General features: G+C 36.3%; 1 pseudogene; it reads left to right on the top strand.

The window, feature by feature from the left end:
* The first annotated feature begins 7,461 nt into the window (after window positions 1-7,461).
* On the top strand, window positions 7,462-9,501 carry LOC146798857 (uncharacterized; annotated as a pseudogene).
* Window positions 9,502-10,040: the final 539 nt, after the last annotated feature.

Below are 10,040 nucleotides of genomic sequence, written 5' to 3'. Positions count from 1 at the left end.
CTACTCTGACAAAAATGGGCTGTCTCTGTTAACTGCTATTCTGAAAATCCTCAAACGCAAACCTCAGCGCGTTCTAAAAGCTGAATTCAAGAGCTTTACTCCTAAGCTCCTTTTAAAAAAAATGTCAACAAACGCTGAGCATGCCTTCGTAAAAAATGACCACCCGCATACTAAGAGTAAAGCAAAATGCCTTAAACAAAGCGGTGCCTTCTAGTTTCAAACATGGCTGCCGCTACTACTATGAGCGTTCTGCCACATCCAATCTTCTTTAACAATGCAGTGCATGCCAGCTTCAAACATGCTGCCCTCTTTGATGTGCGCTCTGCTCCTCACATCTGCCGGGGAGGAGCAATACATGCTCTATAGATATGCGAGAAGAGCTCAAGATGTCAGTTTCAAATGCTATGTGGACAGAGCATGGTGTGTTCCCCTAACGCTGTGTTTAAATGTTACAACTTCAAACGCATGGTAAATTAGATGTAGTTATACTCAATGAACCTTTATAATTTTTTACCTATATTAAAAAATATTATTGAAACTTTCCCCAGAATTGAAAAAGCATAATCTCTTACTTAGCCTAACATCATAATATCTAATTCTCATAAACAAATACATTCTCTCCTCAAACAATCCATAAATTAGATTGAGCCTCAGCATAACAATTCCATAAATGCAGTCTAAAACACCAAAGTTACTTTCTAAATGCATATGAATGTAAAGATACAGAGTGTACTTATCTGCTCAGAAGTAGCAAACAAAAGAAGGAGAAGATAGAATGTTGTGGGGTTTTATGGACAGAATGTTCTAAAGTTCTATATGAGTCATGCAATGGTCTTGTTTTGGAAGGTTGTAGTGTTTGCTGCTTGGAAGCGGTAAATAAATGTTCATGCATAATGCTAGCCTCCTGATGATTAACCTCACAATAAATTGTCAGAGGGCCAGCAGATTGGTGGTGGTTCTCCTAGGCCCATGAGCCTCTTGCCCTGAGAGTAGGAGGTGTATGAAATCCTACACACTGAAGGCTTTGCAGAAATGCCAGGTGGTCAGGAGACTCGTAAGTTCAATCACTGTATGTCATATAGCCACTGTATCTTCAGTATTATTATCCTTCTGGGTGTTAATGTTTACTTTTTTAAATTTATTTTTTAAAGGTGTATTTGGACAAAATATAATAATATTTTTTCTTATTTGTGGAATGTACCTTTATTTACAATCTAGTATCTTCAGTCTCATATTCATCTGTTCCTTCTCAGAATGTAATCTGTGCACCCATATATATGTTACTATTTATGTGTTCTACACTGCCAACAAATAACCATTATGTATGTTAATTTTCAGCATCTGCATTATACTGCATATACCACATATTGTCAGTCTCTTACTATGGTACTGGTCTATAAATACCCTGAGCAGTTGTTTGGCATAATATTTTATAATCTACAAATGTATACCTAAGACAGTTTTTAATATCTTTGTTCAATATTAAGAACAGTTCCCAACTACATCAACAGTATTAGTGATCAATGACTACATAGTACACCGTTATGGAAAATGTTTATGTATATTATGTTACAATTTCATCATACTATATGTTGCACTGATAACACATCTAGATGATGGTGATAGTAATCTGAAAATCTATGTATCGACTTTACAAAGTATTTGAACAGAAAGATGTGTAACACTAGTCTGTTGTCTCACACTATCCATTGTAAATATTTGCTCTCTGTGCACCATGGGGTCTATAGGCTCAGACACTTACTGCTGTATTCTCATCTTGTCTGCAGACTTTCTGAGTCCTGCTTAATGTCATACTGAGAGCAAATCAATATGATGTACTGTCCTCTGCCAAAAATTGAATGACAGAGGTGGATGTATAAGAAACCTGCACATGCTATAGTGCAGCACTGCCACTTTGTGTAATGACTTATAAGTGCAACATCACATCAATACTTTGCATCTAACTTGATGATATGTATGAGATGTGTGTGTTTTTATACCTCATCTCAGTCACACTACAGAATTGTGTACGACAGCAACGTGAGGCCACTGATGCCCTTAGTTTTTGTGAAACTATGGGCCACAACATCACTGAAGCAGCCTCCAGACATGAAGAGCAGATGGGCCAGGTCATAGGACTCCTCAAAGAAACCAATCAGCTTCTGGGGGAGCAAAACCAGCTGCAGAGATAGCACAATGACCTCATGGTGATTCAGATATCCATCTTGTTCTCCCTTTCTGGGATGGAGCAGGATGGGTATAAGGATATGTGCAAGGCAATTAGAGAGTCCCCTACCTCTTGCTGTGGACCTTCTACATCAGCCAACACTCCACCAGGCTTCTTCACATAAATGGAGGCCCTGCAATCCTTGGAGTCACCAATCATCACCACAGTCTCTGCAACTGTGAATACACTAGTCCCTCTCAGGAGGAGTCATTTGGCTATACCAGCAGAAGAGGATTCCACCAAGATCACCCCCAGGAAGCCCAAGACATTTTCATTCTGTAAAGGTATCACCATTCACTCTTGGAAAAATTCTCTCTACACATTTGCTTTGGGATGCACATATGTATTTTGGACATGGACATGAAATAGCTGTGTCTTTTCCCTCGAATTTCAAGTCCATCATACTGGTTAATTCCGTGTCTGTAATTTAATTAAACAATTCATTAACTTTGTTCTTCTGAAAACTTCATTATTACATAAGACTTGTATTAATTAAAATTCTTTACATTTATTGGATACTTAAAATAAATGTGTTTTTTTTTGCTTGGTTGGTAATAACAACTTGAAGTAACAATTCCATTTTGATAAATGTTATAAAGTAATCTACACATCAAGAACACTGTAAAACAACACATATATTTTGTCATCCACCCCTTTATGCTAGTTAACAAAAAATGTAGCATACACTTCCTTATATTCTTCTACCATAGGTAACATTCCAAAAAGGCAATGTGTATGACATTTTACATCCATAATATTTCTAACATCCATTTGTCCACATAATAAGTACACTTTCACTTATATTTTCCTCAAAAAAAGTTTATTTCCTTCTATATTGATGATTAACCTCACAAAAAATTGCAAAAAATCATTGATGTTATATAGTTAAAATATTGTGTTCATTATGTTTGACAACGCATAATTGTTCTGAAAGACTTTGACTACATACCATGTACATGATATTAAATATGTACATACACAGACATTAGAACTAGCCATTAATGAAAACACACATTGCAGTGCTTTCATCAGTGAGTAAATGTTTTTATGGGAACAGGATGCAAAGTACCACAACAGGGAACAAGTTGTTTACATTCTACATCTGTACATCAGCAGTCATGTAACTTACCCAAGCCAAGTTTCACCACTGATTTGTGTGGACTACAGAAGATGACAGTGTGAAGTGCCATATTTCATAAAAGTGTATGATCCATTTCAATATTTGATTTTAAACTTACCAACACAATTTACAAATCACAGGAGGGTTAATTTCCAAAATTGCAATGGTACCCTTCTCATCGAAAACTTACAAAAGATACACCTTGCATATACAAGGTATGCAACTCTTCTAGCTAAAAGACACATAAAATCACAAAGACATTCCCATGTATAATCACCTTCAGTATACGTATTATGAAACTCCAACCTTCATGATCTCCTACATTTGTCTTTAACCTGTATGGAAATATTAATCAAACCTTTATTTAGGTACATTTACTTATCCTCATGAGAAGATGTTGTCTACTAAATCTTTTCTCAGGCCAGTTCCTTCTTTCTCACCACTGTCTTCATTTTGCAATTCATCAACATCACCCTAGGGATCTTCGTTGTAGTCATCATCTGGAATGAAATATTGTGTGCGAAACAGCATAACGTTATATGGCACACTTTATCAGGGGATCAGAGGAAAACTCTGCCAGACATATCCAGACAAAGACATTTTGCTTTCAGGAGCCCAAAGGCCCACTCCACAGGCCTCCTTGTTCTACATTGAAGCAGACTTCCCCTGGTGTTGTTGGATTTCTCATAGGTGGTAACAACCACGTCAGTTTGGATACGAAGAGTCTCCTTGAAAATATAAAACACATATTTTGTAAGATTTACAATTCACATTATAAACTTTGGACAAGAATGTTTGAAATTTGGTTTAAACATTGTAACATATTACTTACCAACAGGCCAAGCCTTCACATTTCCAAGATGTGCCATTTGCTATGTATGCTGCTATTGCATAGCACAAATGAATCATGGGTGAATCCAGTAAAGCGCACACACACCAACTCTTGTCACCACAGTCTTTTCCAAAATCATTTTTTTTGTAAAAAACTCCCCAGAAAATCAATTTGTGTAAAAAAAATCACAAAACATGGAAATTTGAAAAAAAAGGCAACTATATTAGCCTCAATCCATACCGTTTTAGATGTAAAGATCTGGATCACACATAACTTGCACATTTATAGAACGGCAATGTTTCCTGTTGCAGGTGACTTGTTCTCTGTTGTGAGGTGGAGCCAAAGCAATGTGTGTTCTATCAATGGCACCAACCACTTGCGGTATGCCACCCAATGCTCTAAAGTCCCCCTTTATATTGTTGATTGCTTCAGCATTCTTAAGAAATTTAATACAATAGTTCCTGTATCTCATCATCACAGTCAGGAATTGCTGTAGAACATTACTGAAAGTTGCTTGTGACATCCTGTTACAATCTCCTAAGGAATATTGAAAGGATATATGATTAAACAATTACTACCTAAACAACGAATTCCTAAACCACGAATGCTAAACCACGAGCAATGCCAAACCACTACATTTTTAACAACGACTTCCTAAACCATGAAAAATATTCAATTAGCTCATTACCCGATTAAACCACTATATTCTTAAAAAAAGCATGTTTGAAACATAAAAAAAATGAACTTAAATTAGACATCAATTTTTTTAAATAAAAAATTTTAAGTGAAGAATACTTAAATTAACAAATTAACAATTAGAAATTATTTTTTTTCAATACAGGACGAACTACAGAAAGACAGTAATAAACACTTAGAAACAATAAAATAAAAGTCCATCATCTGTTTTTACACTATTGACTACAATGCTCACTAAAATGGCGGCATAACGAATAGAAAAAATAAGACCAAATGCACTAATTAAATCGATGATTAAAAAAAGCAGGTTCTTCAAAGATAACCTTTTTTTAAATGGATTGCAGAACATATTTTCATTTGTAAAAAGATTTTACTTAAATAAACCATATAAAAAATGGACAACCACCATTTTGTAACCATTTCAACTGTGACAACCGGAGAGAACAGTCGCATTGAGCACAGAACAACATCGCCACAGTGATATACTAACCAACAGTGCCATCTACTGGCATAAAAAGGTAAATAAAAGCAAAGTCTATTATATCGACAGCATAAATCAAACAAAATGTATCAAATTAAATAGAAAAATAATATTTATAAAAATATTTGAGTACAATTGGAAACATACTAAGTAACATAAAATTAAAAGTATATCTCTAAAATGAATAGAACATGATTTATTAAAAAAATAAAACATGTATACTAATCAGAATTTTAAATTACATGTAGGAAGAACACAGATCCACCCTCCACCCACAACTTCCTTCCCATCACCCTCTTCCACACCCCAAATAAATATAAAATTATGTTAAAATTAAATATATGTATATAAATAATAAAGACATTTCCGTAATACATTTCAGCTACACTTCAAACATCTGCAATTGATTTAAGTCACGGAGGAGTATAGAGATGTCCATGTACTACAAACGTCAAAACAATGTAAGTTCACATCATTGTTTTTTTTTATTCAGAAATTGGTAACAAAATATATTGTCTCAAACATGTGTGTTCATAAATAAGGACAGGAAAAACAATGGATCCTTTCTGAAGAGAAAATAATCATTAGAGAATAGGCTACAAAAATTCAAAATAAAGGTACTCTAAGTACTAACCAAATATAGAAAGGAAAACAGTCAAATATGTAAAAATTGATCAACTAGACTGTGTGATTCAAATCAAAAAGATACTGAAAAGTGACGAGATTATAATTTCATATTACAACTCCACAACAACAAAAAGATGGTGGGTATTCAAAATTTGTAAAACTAATTTTCTAATTACAGAAATCTTCCACAATCAAACAATACATTGAAAATACAAGCATCAATGAGACTGCACAACTCCAGAAATAAATATATGCACAATTTTTCTTTTAACTAAAACAAGTGGGTACTTAACAAATGTCAGGAGCTGACCAGTGGGTGAAGTCCAATTTTACAATTAAAATCCAATGAGTACTATCCCCTGATCAAATGAAACCAGAAAACAATTTCCAACAAATAACTAGATAGGAAGTCTATAATCCAACTCATCTTACAATTTCCCTGAGAGAAGATGCTGGACAGTGACTGAGATCCAAAACAATAATGCAACTCCCTCAGGAAATTAACACAGATCAGCTGTGAAAAAATCACTTATTGTACCGTTTCTTTTCTAATTTCAGAAATCAAATCCTTTAATACCCTTCATATCCTTGTTTCGGATATCAAAAAACAAGCAGCCTATATGAATCCACAAATAGTACAGCAACTATACACAGTAAGTATCTGCAAATCTCTTAAAAATTACAGACACTGTGATCAAAGAATACATGATGAAGAATAAATTTGAGTCAACTTTTAAAAACATTGTATGCCTTTATCACGCCTTTTTTTCTGCGCATGTGTTTAGCTCAAACATGCTTTTGCAACACATACCATTCCCACGCATTGTTTTTTAAAATATAAAAACAATGCATTCCACCCTCCATCTTCCCTTAAATACGTGGTAAAAGCATGCGTTGTAAAGGCATGTTTGAGGTAAAACATATGCGTGGTAAAAAATGCGTGGTAAAAGCACAACGGGATAAAAACCTCGTTGAGAAAGCTGTTTCCAATTCCAGAATCAGAGAGTAATTACCATACAAGCAGGTGCATAACAGTGACTGGGATCAAATTTACAACAAGCTTTTTCAACGCAGATAAAGACATTGTATACCTTTACCACGCCTTTTTTACCACGCATTTTTTACCTCGAACATGCTTTTACAACACATGCCATTACCACGCAAAAACAAAGTATTTGTGGGGGGAGACTTAAATGCATGGTACAAGGAAAGCGTTGTAAAATAATTTTCAAGGTAAAAATATGTGTGATAAAAAATGCAAGATTAAGGCACTACAAGGAAAAAAGATCGTTGTAAGGCTGTTTCCCCTTCTAAAAGCAGAGAGTAATTACCAAACATGCAGGTGCATAACAGTGACTGGGATCAAATTTTATATTCCAAACCTTTTAAGAGTACTTACCTCTCAGCAATTAGTAATAAGAAATCAAAAAGAAACATGCAGAAATATATATATATTTTTTTAAACTGATCAATCAACAATGTCAACCTACAAACAAACAACGTATATAAAATCGCGGACTGAGAATAACCTACGAAAATATGGTGGGTACCTCTATTGTAAAGATAAATCTGTAGAACCTTGAAGTCATTGGAGGTGTGTGCAATATTTCTCATCCCATTGCACAGGCAGAGCAGTTATTCTGGAAGAAACCGTTGTTGGGACAACAGACCATAACCACCCTGCCTCTGCAATGGAAATAGAAGTACGAGAAAATGTCCAACAAATTAAACTTTTAGCGCACACCTTCAATGAAAACTGTGGTACAATTCTAAGGGAAGTGGCTCAAAACATACCTTCACTTGTTGCAAGTAGCATGCCCTCCATCCCCAACCTCAGATGGATGGTGCAAAAAGAAAAAGTGACAAGTAATCCCCACCACATATCACCCCGCAACTTCGAAGACATTCACATCCCTAACCATTTATCACTAACTTTCTCTAATGAAACCTTTCTTTTGTATGCTAATGGAAAGCTTCTTAAAATTTTAATTTTTAGCACTAATCATAACCTTATAACCCTAGAGAACAGTCCAGTTTGGATGATGGATGGTACTTTCAAATCAACACCCCATCCATTTTCACAAATTTACACTGTTCATACTAATAAAAATAACACAACAGTCCCTTTAGTGTATGCTTTGCTGCCTGACAAACAATCTTCAACGTACACTGAATTTTTATCAGTGATAAAAAGCAAAACCATGAATAAAAGTCCTGTAAAAGTAATCATTGATTTTGAATTGGCAATGATTAGTACTATTACAAAATTATACCCTGAAACACAAATCCAAGGATGTTTCTTTCACTTTTTGCAGGCTTATTGGCGTAAAATTCAGAAATCATCCTTGGTTGAAGACTATTTAGCAAGCAGCAAACTTCAATTTGAATGAAGAAAACTAACTGCTTTATGTTTTGTACCGCCTGAGAGTGTAGATGAGTACTATACTGCAATTACCGAATCTGATTATTTTACACAAAGGGGCGGATTCCGATCCAGGTCGGAAGTGCACCGAACGCGATCCGGCCGGAAAAACTACAAGCCGTATGCGTGTTTTCCAGCCGACAAGTACGATACGAGCTACGTGGAATTCACCGACCGAGTCGTTTCCGGGTCCGAACCGCTCCGTACGTCTCGGTAGGAAGCTAACCGTGGCGTGCAATGGATGCGATTTACGACCGAGCCAGTACGATGCACGCGTCGGACAGCCTGTGCGAGCCGGAGTGTCCGGCTCACAAAACGTCCGGGTGGTTGCCTTTGGGGGTCCGCGTCGGACCTCCTGACACCCGCAGCCCTACAATTCGGACACAGGGGGAGACCCATGGGTCTCCCCAACACAGGCATGTACGGTGCGGATGGCACCGACACGTACCCACTGTAGGGGTGCACTTGTCCACGACATATCCATTCAGTCAATGGGAGCCAATGTACGTGTCGTATGACCGGCTCCCATTGTCTCCTATGGGAGTCCGACCGAACCGAGTCCGGCAGCATACGGCCGCATCGTACCCGCTCGGTCGATCTGCAGGCCTCCGGCTTGGTCGGAAAACCCTCCGGATCCGGCTCGGTCGGAGTGCTTTCCGACCCGAATCGGAATCGGCACCAAAATGAAGAAAAATTGGCACCTATACTAAATTACTTTGAGGATACGTGGATTGGCTGTCTAAGCAGGTCGGGTCGCAGGAGGAAACCCAAGTATCTAATAGAATGGTGGAACTGATATTCAACCTGCTTGGAGGGTGGTGCAAAAACAAACAATGTCATTGAGGGATGACACAATTCCTTCAATTAAACTGTAGCTAAACATCATCCTAATCTTTATCATTTTCTGGAAATTTTGAAGAAAGAGCAAAGTTTCCAGGAAATGAGACTGGCACAATCACTGTCAGGTAGTCTGAATCCACTGATTTCTTAAAAAAGTAAAGAAATGTCCGAGAGACTTTTGGCAAAACTTCAACAATTTACGTTGATGGTGGCTTCTGACTACCTTGATAGTATTGCGTACACATTACATTACTGAAAAATACTAAGATCATTAACAAATTACTTGTCATTTTTTCCTCTGTCAACAATACAATTGGAATTTTTGAAAATATTTTGCACTAAAAAGAGGAAAGTTGAGGTTCCTACCTTAAGATGTCTTCATTTCTTCAACTCAGTGGGACTGCTAAATATTTCATGAGTCACCAACTCTTGTCACCACAGTCTTTTCCAAAATAATTTTTTGTAAAAAACTCCCCAGAAAATCAATTTTTGTAAAAAAAAAAAAATCACAAAACAGGGAAATTTGAAAAAAAGGCAACTATATTAGCCTCAATCCATACCGTGAATGAAGTTTCAATTGTTTTTTAAAAACAGTCACCAATTATTTTCCCATGTTCCTTACTAATATTGGAAACTATATTAGCCAAAATCCTTGTAGCGAATACTTTTTGGACGAGAAGTGAAAAAAAGTTTGAGATATTCATATACCCATTTTTTATTTAAATAAAAGGCAACTATAATAGCCTAAATCCGTAGAACACCACATTTTTGCTCATATGAAATCTAAAAATCACC

Source organism: Triturus cristatus, chromosome 9 (genome assembly GCF_964204655.1).
Source record: "Triturus cristatus chromosome 9, aTriCri1.1, whole genome shotgun sequence".
NCBI lineage: Eukaryota > Metazoa > Chordata > Amphibia > Caudata > Salamandridae > Triturus > Triturus cristatus.
Note: the sequence above shows the minus strand (reverse complement) of the source record. Positions and strands in the feature narration are given on the sequence as shown.